The sequence below is a fragment of the Typopeltis vanoorti genome, chromosome 15, assembly GCF_054136105.1.
Source record: "Typopeltis vanoorti isolate ZY-2024b chromosome 15, IOZ_Tvanoo_1.0, whole genome shotgun sequence".
In the NCBI taxonomy this organism is placed as follows: Eukaryota; Metazoa; Arthropoda; class Arachnida; order Uropygi; family Thelyphonidae; genus Typopeltis; species Typopeltis vanoorti.
In genome coordinates, this window is record NC_143563.1 from 70062624 (window position 1) to 70081728 (window position 19105).

A 19105-nucleotide genomic window follows, 5' to 3' on the forward strand; every position below is an offset into this window, starting at 1 on the left:
TGTGCAAACATCCGAAAAGCTTCATTATAAATATGAAATTTTCCAAATCTTTATTCGTGTAATGATTCTGTCTAACTTTAAATAGCAGAAATTGACACATTAGTGGCGTATTAAATAAACCATTTTTTATTAGAATTTCTAATAAAAAATGGTTAAAAAGATATCATATGTAAGATATCTTTTGCTCAAGAGGTGTCTTCTTCTTCTTCTTCTTCCTAACATGGAATTTAGGCCATGTGGCCTGTTCCGGTCTCATGCCATCTCTTTCTTGGTCTTCCGATTCTTCTTTTTCCCCTTTTTTTTTATCTGTATAATATTTTTGGTAGTCTGCTGTTGTCCACTCGATTTAGATGTTCTAGCCATTTTTGTTTATACTGTCTTATGTAGTAATTAATTGGTTTTATTTTCAGGGATTGTAAGATTTCTTCATTTGTTTTGTGGTCCCACTTGGTATATCCAGCTGTTTTTCTGAGGAACTTCATTTCTGCTGTTTGAATTCGTTTTTCATCTTTCCTTTTCATGGTCCATGTTTCGCTTCCGTATAGTAGAGTTGGTTTTGACAAGACATTATATAGTCTGATTCTAGTGTGTTTTTGTACCAGGGATGGCCTAAATATAATATTTATTATGCCATTTACTTTGACAAAGTTGGATATTTTAGTGTCTATGTCTTTTTCTTCTTCGTATGATAGATCACATCCCAAGTATCTGAAAGTGTTTACTTGTTCTAGTATTTTATTATCTATCACTATTTTACTTCTTATTGGGTTTTCTCCTTTGAATGCCATTATTTTTGTTTTTTCTTTGGATATTGTCATATTATATTGCTTTGAGATATCATTTAATGATCTTTGTAAGTCATCTTCTGATGTAGCTAATACTATTTGATCATCTGCAAATAGTAGTGTATCTATCTTCGTTTGCAGGGCCATTTGTATACCAAATGGGTTATGCTGTTTCCAGATTGTTAATATTTCATTTATATATATATATATTGAAAAGCAGAGGTGAGAGGGTACATCCTTGTCGTACTCCTCTTGATATATCTTTCCTTTCTGAGGTGTGTTCTAATTTAACTGCTATTTTATTTCCTGTAATTCCATTTCTTGAATAGATTGTAAAAGTTGGTTTGGTATGTTTAAATCGGTTAATATTTTAAACAATTTTTGTCTACTAATTTTGTCAAAGGCTTTTTCATAATCAATAAACGCCACGTGGGTTTCTTTTTTAAATTCTCTTCTCTTTTCTATTAATAATTTTAAAGTAAAAATTGGATCTATACAGGATCGGCCTTTTCGGAAACCGTTTTGTTCTTCTGGCAATTTGTTTTCTACAATGCTGCTTAGTTTCTCTTTTAATATTCCTGCATATATTTTATATCTTGTATTCAGCAGGCTAATTCCCCTATAATTATTGCAATTGTCTTTTATTTCCTTTTTTATAGATTGGGATAACCAGTGCTTTTTTCCAAGAGTTAGGGGTTTTTCCGGACATCTAAACGATATTAAAAAATTTCATAAGTCTTTCCTTAAATTTTTCACCTGCATTTTTGTATAGTTTTATATTTATATTGTCTTCTCCTGGCGTTTTCCTATTTTTCATCTTCTTTATTATATTTTTCAGTTCTAACATTGTGATATTTTCTATTAGGTCATTCTTTGTCTTATAAAATTTTAATTCATTGTTCTCATCTGTCCAGAGATTTTGGAAATAGGTCACCCATTTTTCTAAATCTATTGTTTGTATTTTTATCTTTTCTTTTATTTCTTTATTCATGTATTTTATTACTTTATAGGTTTTGGGTTGTGGCTTAAATAAATCCTTTTCTAGTTCTGTTACGAAATTGTTCCATCCATGTCTATGTTTTTTCCTTACTTCTCGTTTTGCAATTGCACTATTTCTTTTATACTCTATTTCTGCTTGTATTGTTTTGGAATTTAGCCATTTCTGGTAACTGTCCTTTTTGGTTTTTATTATATTTTCTATTTCTTTGTTCCAGTCTCGTGGTCCTCTTTTTCTAATCCATTTGTGCTTTATTCCTAAGGTTTCTGTTGCTGCTTTTGTGAGAATTTGTTTCAAATTTTCCCATTCATCTTCTATGTCACTTGGTTCATATGTTGTTTCTGTTTTTAAGTTTGTGCATTTTTGATATTGTAGTCTAACTTGAGGATCCTGTAATGAAGAAATTTTGTAGCTTGGCTGGTAAGAATTTTCAATTCTATGTGCTTTTAGCCACTTTGGTTTAAAACGAATTTTTGCTGATACCATATAATGATCAGAGTTTAATTCAAAGCCTCGATATGCTCTTACGTCTAAAATTAACTCCGCTAATTTAAAATTTGTGATAACGTAGTCAATTACTGATTTGCATCCTCTGGCTGACCAAGTATATTTATGTATTTCCTTGTGTTTAAACATTGAATTCATTATTCTCATATTATTATAAATGACAAAATCGCGCAATCTGCGACCATTTTGATTACATGTATCTTCGTCAAATTTACCCATGTTTGTTTTGTATTTTTTGTTTCCTATTCTGGCATTTAAGTCTCCTGCTAGCAGTAAATAGTCAGTTTTGTTTGTTTTATCTATGGCATTCTGTAATTCTTTATAAAATATAATACTGTCTTCTTCTTTTCCCTCTTCTGGTGCATATGCACCAATTATTGTTATGTGGCCTCTTAATGTCTTGAGTCTAATTTCTATTAGTCTTTCATTCAAATAGTTGTAATATACAATATTGTTCTTTAGGGATTTATATACCATAATCATTATACCTGCTTTTGCTCTTTCTTCTTTTTTTACCCCACTGTAGATTTGTATATAGTTGTTTATTTCTTTTGTACTTTTTTGTTTTTTCTTTGTTTCTGTAACTATACATATCTTTATGTTAGCTTGGTTTAGTTGTTTATCAAGTTCTTCTTCTTTGTGTGCAATGCTTCTCACATTCCATGTTACAATCTTCATTATGTGTTCCTTTTTCCAATTTCGTTTACCGTTTCCTGGGTTGTGGTCTTTTCCCTGACAGTCCGTCCGGCTTTTCTTTGCATGAAACTTGAAAGTATTTTGAATTTCCCCCGGGGCAGGTTACTAACCTGTCGCTGGGTAAGTCCAGTGGTAGGGCTGCTACCTAACGCCTCTGGACAGGCAGATCTAACAGCATTTACTCTGTTAGGGTGTTAAGGTTATACCGCCCATACTCGGTCGCCAGTGCCTCGTGTGTACTTTTAGAACAGGATGGACCACGGGAAGGTGAGGTTGACCTTTGAGTGGAGAGGCTATGTATTGCGCTTCACCACCCCTTCCACCCCCTCAAGAGATGTATAATGTTAAATCTTTTTGGCTAACTCGCTCTGGAAACCTAATATTGAGGGTTCGAAATCCTTAATGGATTATAATGTAAATTATAATGGATTATAATTTACATTACAATCCATTATAACGAAATTGATAACGTATCGTATGTCTTATTAATTTTAATAAATTTCATTTCTTATATTGACTTCGTTCAAATGACAGAAAGTTATAATAGAAAATTGATATTTTATAACTGAATATTTATGTGACATTGCCATCTAATCTTCATGCAGTGTTTTGATTAGGTCTTCAGATTTTTGCATCGTTTAATGTCCTACAGTGACTACTCAATTAAATAGGTTAAGAACTTACAGTCTGCTATTCTGTTTATATTTATATATAGAACTATGTCCTTGAGATTCTTGAACTCACTGATTATAGTCGTTTGCGTTTGAAAGTAGAAAATGTTTCTGCTTTCGTCATAAGATATTATAACTGATAACACCTTTGAAATTATACTTTTAATGTAAGAGAAGATTGTATATTTTGAATTATTCGCCTCTTATCAAAGGATATATAGAATTTCGACGCTGGCTTAGCGCACTAAAATATTTGCCTCTTTCGTTCTTAAAAGCGTTATCTGCATATCTGTTGAGAAAACCTACTTCACTACCTACTTCAAAAAATCGGACTCACTTTCAGAGAGTCCGATTTTTTGAAGTAGGTAGTGACGAATGCTTACCATCGAGATGCAGACAGTGTCTGTTTCGTTCCTGACGATATAAACGATATGAGTACCACTGTAAGGTCTGTTTTAACTTTTCATTTCTGTTTATTTTCACGTGCTTATTAATTGTAGACTTTCATAATTCAGTCGGTAATGACGATAGCCTTTGGTTAGAAAGACTCCCCGTTCAAGTCTCCTCGTCCTGGACGCGAAAAACTCTTTATAGGAGTTTTTCAGCTAAAGGTGAATTAGCCGTTCTCCTATGGAGGTGGTAGGGTTTTAACTCTCGGAAAGAAGCAAACTAACCATATATTAAGTACACATATTAAGATTATGCTAAAGACATAGCATAAGCCCTTATTAAGACAGCAAAGGAATTTCAAGCCGGCTGCATTAAAATTACCTCTACATCCCCAGGGGGATTCAACCCATCCTTAGAGAATAAATTAAGAGACGGACAAACAGTGATTAATCGAATCTGTATCGTTGTTCTTTCATCCCCAAATTAGGTGTTATGTTTTGCCATTTTCTTAATTTTTTTTTCTTATCGAAAAATAATTTGTTTACCAATTAGTGCTTGAAACCTGTTGGTGATACCGACCAACTATACACAGTTGTAATAAAAATTAGAGAGTAGTCTAATTTCGGGTGAGGCTATTCAAATTATCGATGCATTCGTCCAGTAGACCCTCGAGATTCTTAGCTTAGCTACTGCTGTGTACTAGACCTCTCTCTCTCTCTCTCTCTGGATGACTTACTGGTATTCGGTGTGCGTTTAAATCAGGAGACTGAGCTGATCACAGCGAGAGAGAGAGAGAGAGAGCGAAAGAAGGAAGGAGGGATAATGTCTATACATTTCCCATCAAACTAGCCTACCACTATTTAAGTCGCGTGGACTGTGTTAAGTTATGACACTTTCATGTCTCGTTACACAATCCGATGTTAGCTTGATTCGGAGACCACAGCAGAAACCGACTACACTGGCCTAAAGAGCAAAAGAGAATTGAACCTGTGAACAGCAGGAACCTATCGTATATTGGCCGACGAATCTAAATTTTGATTCTTCCACTTTGCTTCACCACTGGCTTTTGAGACTATGTTTACAATCTGAAAAAAAAAAAAAAAAAAGAGATTTAATTTTTACATTTTCACATATATAAGTTATATTTGAATAAAGCTAAGGATTTTCTATTGTACGTAGAATTTTCCCTCAATTCTCTAAGATATTGCGATTCTCAACACATGTTCCTGCCGATATTGATACCTCCTGAACTTTTCTGTATTGCTTTTATAATTCACGGACTAGTTTCACAGTTCTTTTCCTAATTTTTTTCACAGAGCAGTTACTCCACCTCCCGTAATTCTGCTTCTGATCACACAAGAGTCCTAACGTCACCCACTCTAGACAGTCCTAGAGAAATCCTGAAGAAAATCGTAATTACAGCAACGATTCTTGGTGAAGTCTGTAATATCGTATCCCCACCCCCTTCCTTCCATCGTTTGTTTAGGCGGCAGTTTGTATCGGCTTTGAGCAGGGCAAGGTGGAGCATGGCACATGCCATGCTTCTAATTCTCTATTATGGATATGTAAGAGGTAGACATATTTCACTTTTGCAAAGGAAAATTCTACGTACAATAGAAAATCCTTAGCTTTATTCAAATATAACTTATATATGTGAAAATGTAAAAATTAAATCTCTTTTTTTTTTTTTTTTTTTTAAGATTGTAAACAGAGTTCCATTTCCGATCTTAGGTTAAATAAAGGAATGTGATTCGTTTGTTTCCACGTTCCAAATATTTAAAAATAATGACAAATGTAATTTTATTTCAGATATTAGCTGAACGAATGTTTATATTTAAAGTCATAATTGATGGAATAATCTTTCGATTATTCTATAAATATGACTTCGTCAGCAATTTGAATAAGATGGTGAAACCTTTGCAATTGTATAGTTATGCGTTATTTACATTACTTGCCCATTACTATTAATTATTTGACAGTTAAAAAGTGATATCCAGCTTAAGTATTATTATTATTATTATTATTATTATTATTATTATTATTATTATTATTATTATTTAACAGTTTTATTAACAGTTTGAGTTAATTTCATGTCTTATATTTAATCTTCCTTTAGGTTAAACTACTATTTTGTGTAATTCAAATACGTTAGTCTAGAAGAAATTCAACTTTACGACAATATATGCAATTTACAGACATAATACTAATCTCATAACTTTCGTTAGCTTGAAGTAATAAAAATAACAACAGAATGACTTTGCAGATATCAGTCTGTGACAATGACTTACACAAGGAACGACCTGTTTTATCTCCTCCTTCGTACTGTCATCATTGACATTCATTTTTCGAATGTCTTAAGAAGTTCGTGTTGTGAATGTCTAAAATTTAATGGTAAGCGAATTTCATTCCTAGCGTACGAACATTACTCTCCTTTCTGAAGACCTATGGCTTGAAAAAGTATCCTGTTCAGTGTCTAACAAAGGAATTCTGGATATTCTGGATTATCCCATAGCCCATCCAAACCCATCTGTCATGCTTAATATACGATAGATTTACAAGCCTTTCGCGGGTGGAAATCATTTAAAAAATACCTTTCGTTTTACAAATGCTTTTCAATGTTTGCTTTACTATTATTGAACACTTTATTGCACAGTATAAGTAATGTGCTTAGATGGGTTCAATAAAATGCAGAATTCCTAGTTATTTTGAAATTCGCATTGTTATTGTTCTCTCTCTCTCTCTCTCTCTCTCTCTCTCTGAGTTTGAATTGTGACAGCATAGTGATCCATCCTGTTTATGTTTTAACGTCACTTTCTCATCAACCGTCATGTTATGAAGTGGCTATGAATTATCCACATATATTTGTCACATGATATTTTTTTATCAGACAAATCAAAGCTTGCACTTTTAAAAATAAAAGAGCCATGTTGCAGCTCAGGAAAGGTTGTTAACAAAGTCTTGTATTTCTGATTTAGACAAGTTTTGTATTTATTTCACATAGAAAATAGCAAAAACGAAGTGCTTTTTTTTTTTTTTCAGCCTCGTTTCAAGCTTTCATTTTATCTTTATTATCATGTTAATAAAACAATATGGAATCGGAGGAGTAGGGGTTCATTTTTTCACTTTTTGAAGTGATACTTCAAGGGCATGATGTTTTATACTTCATTGTGAACGGTGGCCGATTGTGGTTAATTTTTTTAATCATATGCATACTAATTTTGTTTAAGTCCCTATTTGATAGATGCCAGATATGAATAGAAATAAACTCTGTTAGTTGCATTAAAATGCTGGAGATTGTTTCGAAAAAAGGAAAAGCGAACCGTCAGTCACTCACTCAGTATCTTTTAAATAATGGTCGTTTTGAGCTGAACTTAGCTGTTCTAAAATTATACCGAGCGTCAGCGGTCACGTATTACATTACTTCGAATAATGTGTCTAGTTTTGTGGCAACGTTTCTGGTTTCGTAAAAGCCATATTGCCTGAAGAAAGACAATTGTTGGTTCGATCCTAGTCGCTAACTAGAAAAACTTCTTGTAAACTATTTATTATTATTATTATTATTATTATTATTTTATTATTATTTCGGTCGGTTCAATTTCGTCCAAGATCAAGTCACTTGATCTCGGACGAAGGCAAATGCGGATTTTTCTCAATGAAACTCGGAGTTTTAATCCCTCAACTTAGAAAAAAATTGAATATAGAACTCTCACGGTTGAGGTTTTCTCCGGTGTCTTTAAAATCATTGGTAGCCATGAACTCAACTACCTTCAACTTGAGCCGTCAACCTTTGACGGCTAAAGGTTAGAAGACCGACCAGCTGCTCATTGATTTCCAAAAGTTAGTTAGGGGCCAGAACAGTTTCTCCCGCTTCCTTTGAAGAATGAAAAGCGTTAGAAGACATTTATTTATTTATGTTTTGAAACAGATATTTCAAAAGCGAGAATTAATAATAAAAACAATAACAGCTAAACTGTGAGTCGTTGGAAAACATGTTTTCAATAGGGAAATCGAAGCATATTCGATTTTAAAATAAATAATTTCAAAATCCAGTTGCTGAAAGATGAGTTTATTCCTTTTCCAAGCTGAGTGAATATATCTTCAATCATGGTCAATCAATTAATCCTGGTTTGATATACTTGGTGGCATGGAACTCAAAGATAGAGTAAGATTATTGCATCTGCCACAATAATCTTACTTAGGTCAACATGCCATTGCTCTCAGCAAATGAACGGATAAATAAAGCTGCGAACTCATTACATTTCACAGTGATGATATTTACTCTGGTGGAATCTTTTGCTTTCCCCTCAACCAGTCATTGAACTGGAGAGTAATCATATAACTACGGAACGTTTTGCTTACGAATCTGTTGGTTTTTTTTATGGTTTCAGTTTACTTTTTTGGGGATAAAATGTAAGAACTTTTGTATCGACTTATACAACATGGATTTATCAAGACCTAAATTAGTAAACGCTTTTATGACTTGATTAGATTGTATGTTGCTGTGATAAATATATAAATTAATTGTAGCATTATAGTAAACTGAAACGTTTATTACATCTACAGCTGGAGTCATCTTTCGGGAACTGAGTATTTCGTTTTCAAAAATTCATTCCATATCCAAAGAAATAGTGAACTTTTTAATTTTGAAAGGTTGATACCCATCATCGTGGAGAACAAAATGAATCGTTATTCTACTTCTCAGCAGCCATTACATCCGTTTACTTTACAGTCGTCATCTCCATTTCTGCTTCAAGCAACCAGGCAACAGCAAGCACAGGGCGATCAGCAGGGTTCTTATAATCTACAGTTTGCCCCGCCACTGTCCCAACAACAACAACAACAACAACAGCAGCTCAGTCAGCAACAGGATGTTCTCTATCAGCCTGCTCAACTACTATATCCAACTGAAATTCTTGATGCTCATTCAGTTCCCCCAGTTTATTGCAGTCATCCTCTTCCTTATTATCTGCCAGTTATAACACATCCAGTGATCACTTATCCTCATGCACACATGCCTTTATATCATGATCCACATCTATTTGGAAGTGGAGGACTCGGACTTGGCATGGGTATTGGATTCGGACTTGGTCACGTGGGACATGGAATCGTACATAATGGATATGGAATCATGCATAATGGATATGGAATCGTGCATAATGGATATGGAATCGTGCATAATGGAAATGGAATCATGCACAATGGACATGGAATCGTACATAATGGAGACGAATTCTGCAACAACCACCACTGGTAGTAGTGTCCATTTAGACACGTGCATGTTAATTATCTGAGCAGTGTTATTTCAAATATTTATTGTAATCAGAATAGGCAAATAGAGTATCAAAATAAATTTATTTATATTTTTTCCTTTAAGTAAAAGTGTGCTTTGTAATTTATAAGTTGCTTCAAAAGTAAACACGCATATAAAGTGTTCACCATGAATACTACTCTTTCCATTCTAAGAAATTAAAGTTGGTGAGTGGACAGATGATTTAGGGGAAAAAAAAACTCAGACCTCCTACTTGGTTCACAGATAATAAGTTAAAATATAATTTAAGTTTAATTATATTTTTAAAAATAAATCTGAACCATAATCAGCATATTTAAATTAAATATATTTTATGTATCTTGTAAGTTGTATTTTTGAGCTGATTTTTTAATTTTTAATTTATTGAGCTCATTTTACCTTCCCCGATATTTCGTTATCTAGCGAAGATGCGACGTTAAAATCAATATGGATTACGAAGCATTCCCACCCCTCCTCACTTTAAGAATTAATACATTTGAAGTAGATATGTAGAAACTTAATAAATATAAATATGTAGCGATAGTGTATTGTAACATAAGCTTAATTCATATTGGGATAATATTGTCTAAAGTTATTTAGACAATATTATCCCAATATGAATTAAGCTTATGTTATATCGTTATATCAGATCAGTGGCTTGTAAAAGTTCTCTGACGAAACTCACAGATATATCTAAGAACAATATCTTTAGCCAATATTTACAAAACCGGGAGCATCGGGAGTAATATTAATGTTCGCATAACAACTTCAGTCACACAATTTGTAGTACAATGCTTTGTATATGGCTTTGCAACTTTGCTCCAACATTTATTTATAAATATTATTTAAATTAAGAAAATGTTTCAGTTAAAATTTCTCTTTACCAGAAAATATGTAAACAGGAATCTGCATAAATGAAATCCCATAGATTGCGAGCTATAAACATATTTGTTTATAAATTATAAATTTATAATTATAAATTTGTTTCAATAAAAGAAAATTGTTTTTTAAATTTTAATCACTTTCAAAGGTGTAATTTCGACAAAGTTTTCGATGATAATGCAATTAAGATGTTAAATTGCTATTTTAAAGTTACTTTTACTGACAATTGCCATTCTAGTTATAATCACTATCCTTAATGCTGTGTGAATTTATAAATTAAGATATTTTAATTTTTTACGAATTAATCTTCTGTGGGCACTATAATCTTAAAATCTATTAATATATTTTAGCTAAAACTGTTGGTGACAATTATTTGTAAAATTATTTAATGAAAAGAAAGAAGGGAAAAAGAGAGAGAGAGAGAGAGAGAACATGTTTCTATGGTGGGAAGGTGCAATTAGTTAATTGCTGCAAAATACACTGCCGACTAACTCACCTTAAATTTGATAACCCTTAGTAATATTCTTCTCATACTATGACCTAAATGAAGCCCAGGTCTTTCCAACTATCAAGTGATAGAAAAATGGGGTGACGAACAAGAAACGAAATTGCTTGTGTTATTGAATACCAGATTGGTTATTGATAGGATTATTGCTGGTATTATATAATACCAGCAATATTGGTTATTGTTGGTATTATTGAATACCAGATAGTTATTGCTAGGATTATATAGTGTTAGTGTGTTTTGTACTAAATTACATGTGTTCGTAAGATGCTTCATCGTTTTTTTTTTTATTACACCCCATCCGCGAAAGGCTGTAAACCTATTATACATTAGTATTAGTACCGTAGGTGGGCTAAGGGTTCGATATTCTGGAAATCCTCCTATATAGACCAAATTGGGAACTTTCGTCAATTCAAGTCTTCAAAAGTGGAGCAGTGTCTCACACCGGACGATAACATTCGTTTATCACTAAAGACATTCACAAACATCCATGTTCATGATGGGATTCCAACCTGCAACCTGTTGATTGGAGAGCGGATATGCTGCTCACTCACCAACAAGGACTACATCTGTTATTGAAGAATACAATAATAACAAATAAATCGAATTGCACTGGAGATAAAACCGAACTGTCTCCTTCTAAGACATTTTTAGAAATATACTGTCTATCTCTACTTAAAATGCATAGAAAATTCCGTCGCTGATGGGATTTGAACATGGATCTCTTTCCACGCCTAGTGACGGAGATTTGTGAAAGTGTTTAACTACTATAACGAGAGATGTTATATTGAATTAATTATCTCTTCAGCTGCTTATAATCAAAGTTTCTGAATTCTCAATGTTGAGAATGATCAGATGCAATTTAGTCTTCGGATATCTTTTGTTTTATTCCATCTGTTATTACTGCGTAAACAAGTTGAAAGTTATGAAACCGCTTTACATCATTTTTGTTGGTGATGGTATTGAGTTTTATACACTGGTTAATTCGGTTTCTAATTTGCCATTAATTTACGCGTATTAAGGAGTGTAATATCGGATCACATTGCTCGGTTATCAGAAAGAATGTGTTTTCAATTCGATATATTTTGCTTTTAAAGAAGGAATAAATGATAGCTGAAATACAGAAAGACGAGCGGGTTTTATTGTGCTAAGAGATAAATGATTTGAGATTTCTTAGTTTCTTAAGGGGCTGTGATATATAGATGCGCTTTTTTTTTCTTTTCAAAATCCATAATCTCCATATTAGATTCATTTTGTACTTTCGCCCATATAAACTCTACGCCAACTCTACACTGGCTGGACGGATTTTAATGAAATTTTTTTATTTGAGAGATGTTTTGTATGTGCTAAAATTTTCTACCAATCTCACTTTGGTTTAAATAGTGACATTTTAGTGATATCTTCGAATGTTGCAAATGATTATAACCAAACTCTTCCTAATACATTTGCCAAAAATTTTAGATTCAATTTGTATAGATAATGATGACGTCACTCTACATCTATGCTATGGAAAGATATTTATGACTATTTCACTTCATTTCCATACGTGTTTTATTAAGTAGGTCATTCCAAACTTCTGCGTCTGATTGCTGTCTATGAAAGTATGACAATTAATATTACCAAACTATAGAGTATTTTTGTTATTTGAAGGATCTATTTCGATGCTTTACAATGTTTCATTTTGTAGTGTTTTTTGGAATATGAAGGATTATGGAAAAATCTATTATAGATAATTTTGATTTTTATAATCGACACAAGATTTTAAATAGATGAAAAAATATTAAGACATCGCTTGCTTATGAAAGTATTTGGATTTTTTTTTTTTTGAATAAGTTTCTGCGATGAAAATCGAAAGGGGCGTTCTTGAAACAAAATACTGGACAGTGATCACTCCTTTCACCACTAAGGAGAGTTCTCACCAATGTGTAATGAATTAGGAACGCCTGTAGTATGTTTATGTGTTAAGTTTTACACTGCCTAGGAAACAATAGATAAGTCAATAAGCATCTCTCTCTCTCTCTTTCCCTGTTAATATCCTTTCACGGTAATGATGTTCTATAGGCGGTTCTACAATCTTTCCTATGTGAAATTTCTATTAAAACAGAATAACTTATGGTGTGTACTCTTGCTTCGGGACAACGTGATTTCTCATTTTTATTTCATTCCATTTTTCTTCAGTGGTAATGCTCTGTATTGGAATATCACGTTTACCATATTCACAAACAAAAGTCACTGAAGTTGAAATTAATTGACACGGATAAAATATTTCTCTTTCATCTTATTTATTTATTTATTTTTATTTTATTTATTTTTTGATGAAATATAAACGGAACTTCAAGTTCAACTGTGTTAAATAAAGATATGGAAAGATCTAAATGGGTAAAATGCTTTTGACTTAATTAAATTGTGCTAAATGTAAAAATTAATAATAACTTGATAGTAAAATGAAATGTTTGTTACGTCAACAGCTGCAGTCATCTTTCTGAAACTTATCAAAATTCATGCCAAAGAAATAGTGAACCTTTGTTGATTTTGCAAGGCCTTTGCTAATAATCGTCATCTTGAAGGTCAAAATGCGTCATCTTTTTTGTTGTGGTTCATCACGGCAGTTATCACAGCAATCAGCACAGCAGTCGTCTCCCAGTATGTCTGAACCATTCAGACAACAGCAAGTGAATGGTAGTACTCAGCAGAATCACTCTATGCAACAGTTACCTCAGCCACCACCCCAACAAGTACAGCAGCAGCAACCGCAACAGCAGAATCAGATTGCTCCCCAGTATCAATATGCTCAACCATCGTATCAGTATGTTCAACCATCGCATCAATATGTTCCATCGTATCCAGATGAAATTCATGGCATTCCAATTTATACAACTCCTCCAACTCAGTATGTGCAAGTTCCAACCTATACAGTGATCACCTATCCTCACACACACATGCCTTATTACGATCCATACATTCCTATGTATGGCGGCCTAGGCTTTGGATTAGGAGGTCTTGGACTTGGCATGGGCCTTGGATTGGGACTTGGATTTGGTCATATGGGAGGATTCGGACACTGTGGTTATTGGTGATGTTCTTAAACGCGCTTAGCTAGTATTGTTACTATTCTCCATTGAAGTATTTATTGTAAACATGATTAGCATATCGAATATTTGAATAAAATAGTTTCCTAAGTAAAGCTGCATTATGTAATTCACGATGTTTCAGAAGCACCTACATTTTTATACGCATAACCTACATGTAATATATTAACCATCAGTATCATTCTTCTTATTCCCATAAGTTTCAGTTTAAATCTTGGTGGCAGAGCGCGAAGAATTTGATTGAGAGGAAGAGGATACCCCAAAATGTTAGTAAGAGTGAAGAATCAGGATCTGCTTAAAATTTTAAAAGTTTTCAACAACAAAAATCATTACTTCTTTTAGTAGTCAGGAGCAATAGTTAAATACATTGTTAAATCTATAGGATAATGAAATAGTATAGCTTTTTAAAGAAAACTGCAGTTTTGTTCCATTTTTCAAAATAACATTGATACAGATTTCTATATTTAAATTAAATATACTACAGTTTTGCTTTTTATAACTGAGATTAAATGATAAATATGGTATGTGTTGTTTTATATATATTTTGAATCAAAATATTATTTGAAAAAAACTGCATTTTTCTCTTGCTGACTTGATATCTAATTCTTCCATCTTTTTCCGTCTGTATTCTTTGAAATTCTACGCCAATAACGGAGAGATTTATTACAAGACTGCGATTATCATACTACTGCCACAATTTGGCTTTCGGTTAAAAATGAAATTTTTATTTCGAGGTAGAAGAAGGAAATGTAACAGAAGTGATTCGGCATATCTTTGGTTATTTTGAATTCGGTCATTTTTTGGTACACACTGCGTGTAACTTTTTTACACTTAAAATTTATTAGTGTTATTTCACTCCTCTGCTAGGAGAAATTAATTTATCTAGGGTGTTAGCAGGTGCGAATTCTTCCAGTTTCTCCATCCGAACCCAACCGATTATTTTAAAAAATAACAATAAAAGGTCACTACCTGGGGTTGTTCTATATGCTATCACCACTGTGGTCCAGGGCAATCATTATATGTAACTCAAGATAGCTTCCTTTCCCTCACCCATCACAAAACTTGCAATTATTCACTCTTTGTCTGTTATTCTGTCGTGCTTTCACTCATTCTTTTTTTTTTATTCGTTTTGCTTATTTTTATATTTTATTATAAATTGGACATACATATTCTTGATTATATTTCATTGTAGCATCTATTTAGGAATGATCAGAAAAAATATAATTGGTCATGTATTTTGTATTAGTAAAAAACTTTTACGCTGCTATATGGGCTGAAGAAACTTTTATTTAAACATTATTGTAATATGAAGCATGAAATTTGCTTCTGAATTTTTATAAATAATAATCTGTCGAATTGAAAAATCTGTGTCAGAAAATAGAGTTGATATTTTTTAGTATCAAGTACGATACAGAATTCTTAATATCTATTTTACGAGGGCGGTCTGAAAAGTTCTCGGTCTCGACCATAGATGGCAACACTATCGGCAAGATTTTTTTTTTCTCAGTTGGTACATATGTCATAAGCATCCATGCAAATTTGCAAGTCATTCTATCAAGTAGTTTGTTTTATAAAGTGTTGTCTGCAGTGGCGCACCCGGGGGGGGGGGGAAGAGGCCCCCCCAAAGAAAAAGAAAAAGGAAAAAACACTAGAAAATTTTCCAAAAATCTTTTCCTAATTAAAATTCTTTTTTTTTTATTTATGTTGTGTCTTCTATTTCTATACTACTTATGAATTAGCGGCCACATAAGGTGGGAATACCGTATAGCTCTCGGGAATCACGGCCGCTGTGAACGCAAGGCGAACGAAGTAGTGCTCTTGAGGATCGAGCGCTACTTCGTTTGCCTGAGTCGGGCCAGAGGAGATCACGGGTATCATGTATTGTCGATCACTGCAGATGCTAAGTCATAGGTCGTATGCAATGTAGTGTGCATTCTCAAATCGTCTGCTCAACTCTCCGCCCCCCCCAAGATTAAATATCCTGAGTGCTCGGTCCCCTCCAAGATTAAATTCTGAGTGTGCTACTGGTTGTCTGTATCCCTTTGAAATGGATAACATTGAGTTTCGTGCGGTTATAAAATTATTTGTAAAAAAAGGTTTAATGCTAAAAGAAATTCATTCGAAGTTCATAAAAGTTTATGGGCACTCTTCTCCATCGTTTTCGACAATTAAGAAATGAGGTGCCGAGTTTAAACGTGGCCGCACCAGCCTTAAAGATGATCCATGTGAAGGACTTCCAAAAAGTGTAACACCAGAAATCATTGATCAAGTGCATGATATGGTATTGGATGACCGGCCGGCGAGTCATCCAATATCATAGTATTTCACGCACTTTGCATGTCTGCAAAGTGCGTGAAATTGCTGAGACTATAGGCATTTCAAAAGAACGTGTAGGATATATTTTGCATGAAGGATTGCATATGAAAAAGCTTTGCGCAAGATGGGTTGCCGCGCTTGCTCACAGCAGATCAAAAACGCACTGGCATGAAAATCTCTGAACAGTGCTTGGAGCGTTTTAACAAGAATAAAACTGATTTTGTGCGTCGTGGATGAGACTTGGATTCACCATTATACACCAGAATCCAAACAGCAGTCAAAAGAGTGAACAGAAGCCGGTTGTTCAGTGCCAAAGAAGACGAAGTCAGTTCCATCAGCAGGAAAGGTCATGGCATCAGTGTTTTGGGATGCTAAAGGGATTTTGTTTATTAATTATCTTGAAAAGGGTAGAACAATAACCGGGGATCATTATTCCGATCTTTTAACCAGACTAGACGAAAAAATTCGTAAGAAAAGACCTGGTTTGCAGAAGAAAAAATCATCTTTTATTTCATCAGGAATGCAATTATTCCTGATGAAATAATTGGATTGAATTATTTCATCAAGACAATGGACCTACCCACAAAGGTGTTTTGGCAATGGGAAAATTAATGCATTATGAATTGTTGGAACATCCACCCTATTCCCCAAATTTGGCTCCCTCTGACTTCTATCTCTTCCCAAAACTAAAATCCTTCCTCGCTGGTCAGCGTTTTTCTTGGAATCAAGGGGTAATTGCAGCTGTAGAGGAGTATTTTGCAGATCTTACTGAGAATCACTACTGAGACGAGATAATGGCGCTCGAGCATCACTGAAATAAATGTATTCGTATTAAGGTAGATTATGTTGAAAATAAAAATAATTTTGAAATTATAAATTCATGTTTTCATTGTTAGGCCGAGAACTTTTCAGACCACCATCGTAAAATCTCTCATTTAAATCACTATTCCTGCAGGAACTGGTCTTAATGCATATAGTTATAAAATAGTAGAGGTCGTGAAATATCACATTGAAATATTAATTGCAGCATGTGACATCACCGTAGGGTTTTTTTTTCTTCTTTTTTTCTGAGTTTCAAGACACTGCAGTTAGTGTTTAAATTCTGCTTTGAAATAAGTAAAAAAAAAAAATATTTTCGTCACAATGTCTGCGACGCAAGTCTCAAGACTGTAACCTTAATGAAAATAATTTTCTGGTCAAAACTCATTCATGGTCCGATTCATGATCTGTGTTCCGTTCGTATTCATTCGGTTATTTTCCGGTGTCTTTTTCTTCATACTGGATATTTTATCTGGTGATTAGGATGTTTCTTAGGGTAGGTGAAATATGTTCAAAGTATATTGCTTACTAATTAATGTGTTTAATGAATCTCATAAAATCCCCTCTAATAATTATCTTCGAAATGTTTTCTTGTGTTGCAGTGTTCTATAGGGGAGTGATATAATAATAGAGAAGTGTAATCAAAAATGTCAAGTGGGCTCGTGTTGCCTCGCGCTGAATATCCCAAAATGCACTTTTTTTTTTAATTGTATCTAAGATAAACTGTTTCTTAACAGAGTCTTATATGATAATACAACTCTTTTTAGCAGATGGTTGCTTTTATGCCATAGAATATTTTTTAATATTTCTCGTTGTAACTGATTTAGTAACGTTGCGTTACAGTTTGAATGTCTGTCTACATTTAGTTATTGCATATTGTAGGATTGACTCGTTATGGTTTCTGTAAACAATCATGCTCAGTAACTGAAATGCTGTTTGATACATTTTTGGCTGAAATTCAGTTTCATCAATATCAAACAATATTTCCAACTTATTATATAGTTTATCTACACAAATCCATCATTAAAGGTTATGTACAAATTAAGACCGTAATATTGTTTATTTTTATCGATTTATTTTTTCAATCTTTGGCTCTTCGTACGTCGGATTTTTCTGTTTTTCATCGTTTGCAATTTTCTTTATGTAATTTGTGTAATAATGCTTATTTCTTATGCTTAGAATTACCCTTTTCGTTTTTTTTTCCTATTGATGAATAGTTTTTTTTAATTTATTTTTTTTTTATAAAAAAAAAGCACATTTCCAAAAGCTTTCAGCGACTCCTGAGGAGTTTCACTCTTCATGTCTCTAATGCCAACTCTGGTTTCAGAGTACCACTTTGTTCATGTCCTGGGATTTGAGAAACTTTTTTCAAGCTCCTTTTAGTTGAAAGTTGAGCGAGTTAATAGCTCAACTCATTCAGAGACCAGCTACTAACTGACAAACTAGACGAAGAACCTGCATATATAATAAATACTTGCCTCAAAGTCTAGCTACCTTGAATGTGCTATCTAGACGTTGCTAATTGGTACTGGATACATGAGTTATATATATATATATATATATATTTTTTTTTTTTTTTTTTTAATTTATACTTGTTTCTAAGACATTAGTCGCCACATAATGTGTTGTGACTTCAACTTATTCTTAACTAAACACATAACACCCCCTTATTTATTGTGGAAATCATTCTGAGATATCCATACCGCAATATCTGGCATTAGAGACAAGAAGAGTGAAACTCCTCAGGAGTCGCTGAAAGCTTTTGGAAATGTGCTAAAAATCGCAGTTTCATCGATGTTCTAATAATTGTGATATGTTACATAATTCAATCGTATCAACATATTAGATCATAAATAGTGAGCTGTTCATGGGTACGCTATTTTAATTATTCGCAAAGATGATAAATAAAATCTTGGATGAATTAAATTATCTTTTCTCTATGACCTCTCGAGGTTTTTCTTTCTTTAAATAAAATCATCCTTTGAATTTTAATACTACTTATAAAGTATCAGAACGTGAAGCAAGAATTCATTTTTAACATTCTCTAATTTTTCATTTAAATTGTTTAGGGTGTTTGGTAGCATGGGCTAGTGGCGCAATGGATAACGCGTCTGACTACGAATCAGAAGATTCCAGGTTCGAATCCTGGGTGGCTCGGGAA

At 33.3% G+C, this 19105-nt stretch overlaps 1 protein-coding gene and 1 non-coding gene across 3 annotated transcripts in view; both read left to right on the plus strand.

The window, feature by feature from the left end:
* Positions 1-19105, plus strand: part of LOC150098861 (cysteine sulfinic acid decarboxylase-like) — a 131686-nt gene that overhangs the window by 25380 nt on the left and 87201 nt on the right. The window lies entirely within an intron of this gene.
* TRNAR-ACG (transfer RNA arginine (anticodon ACG)) lies at positions 19029-19101 on the plus strand. The gene has a single exon. It is a non-coding gene; the product is annotated as a tRNA-Arg (tRNA).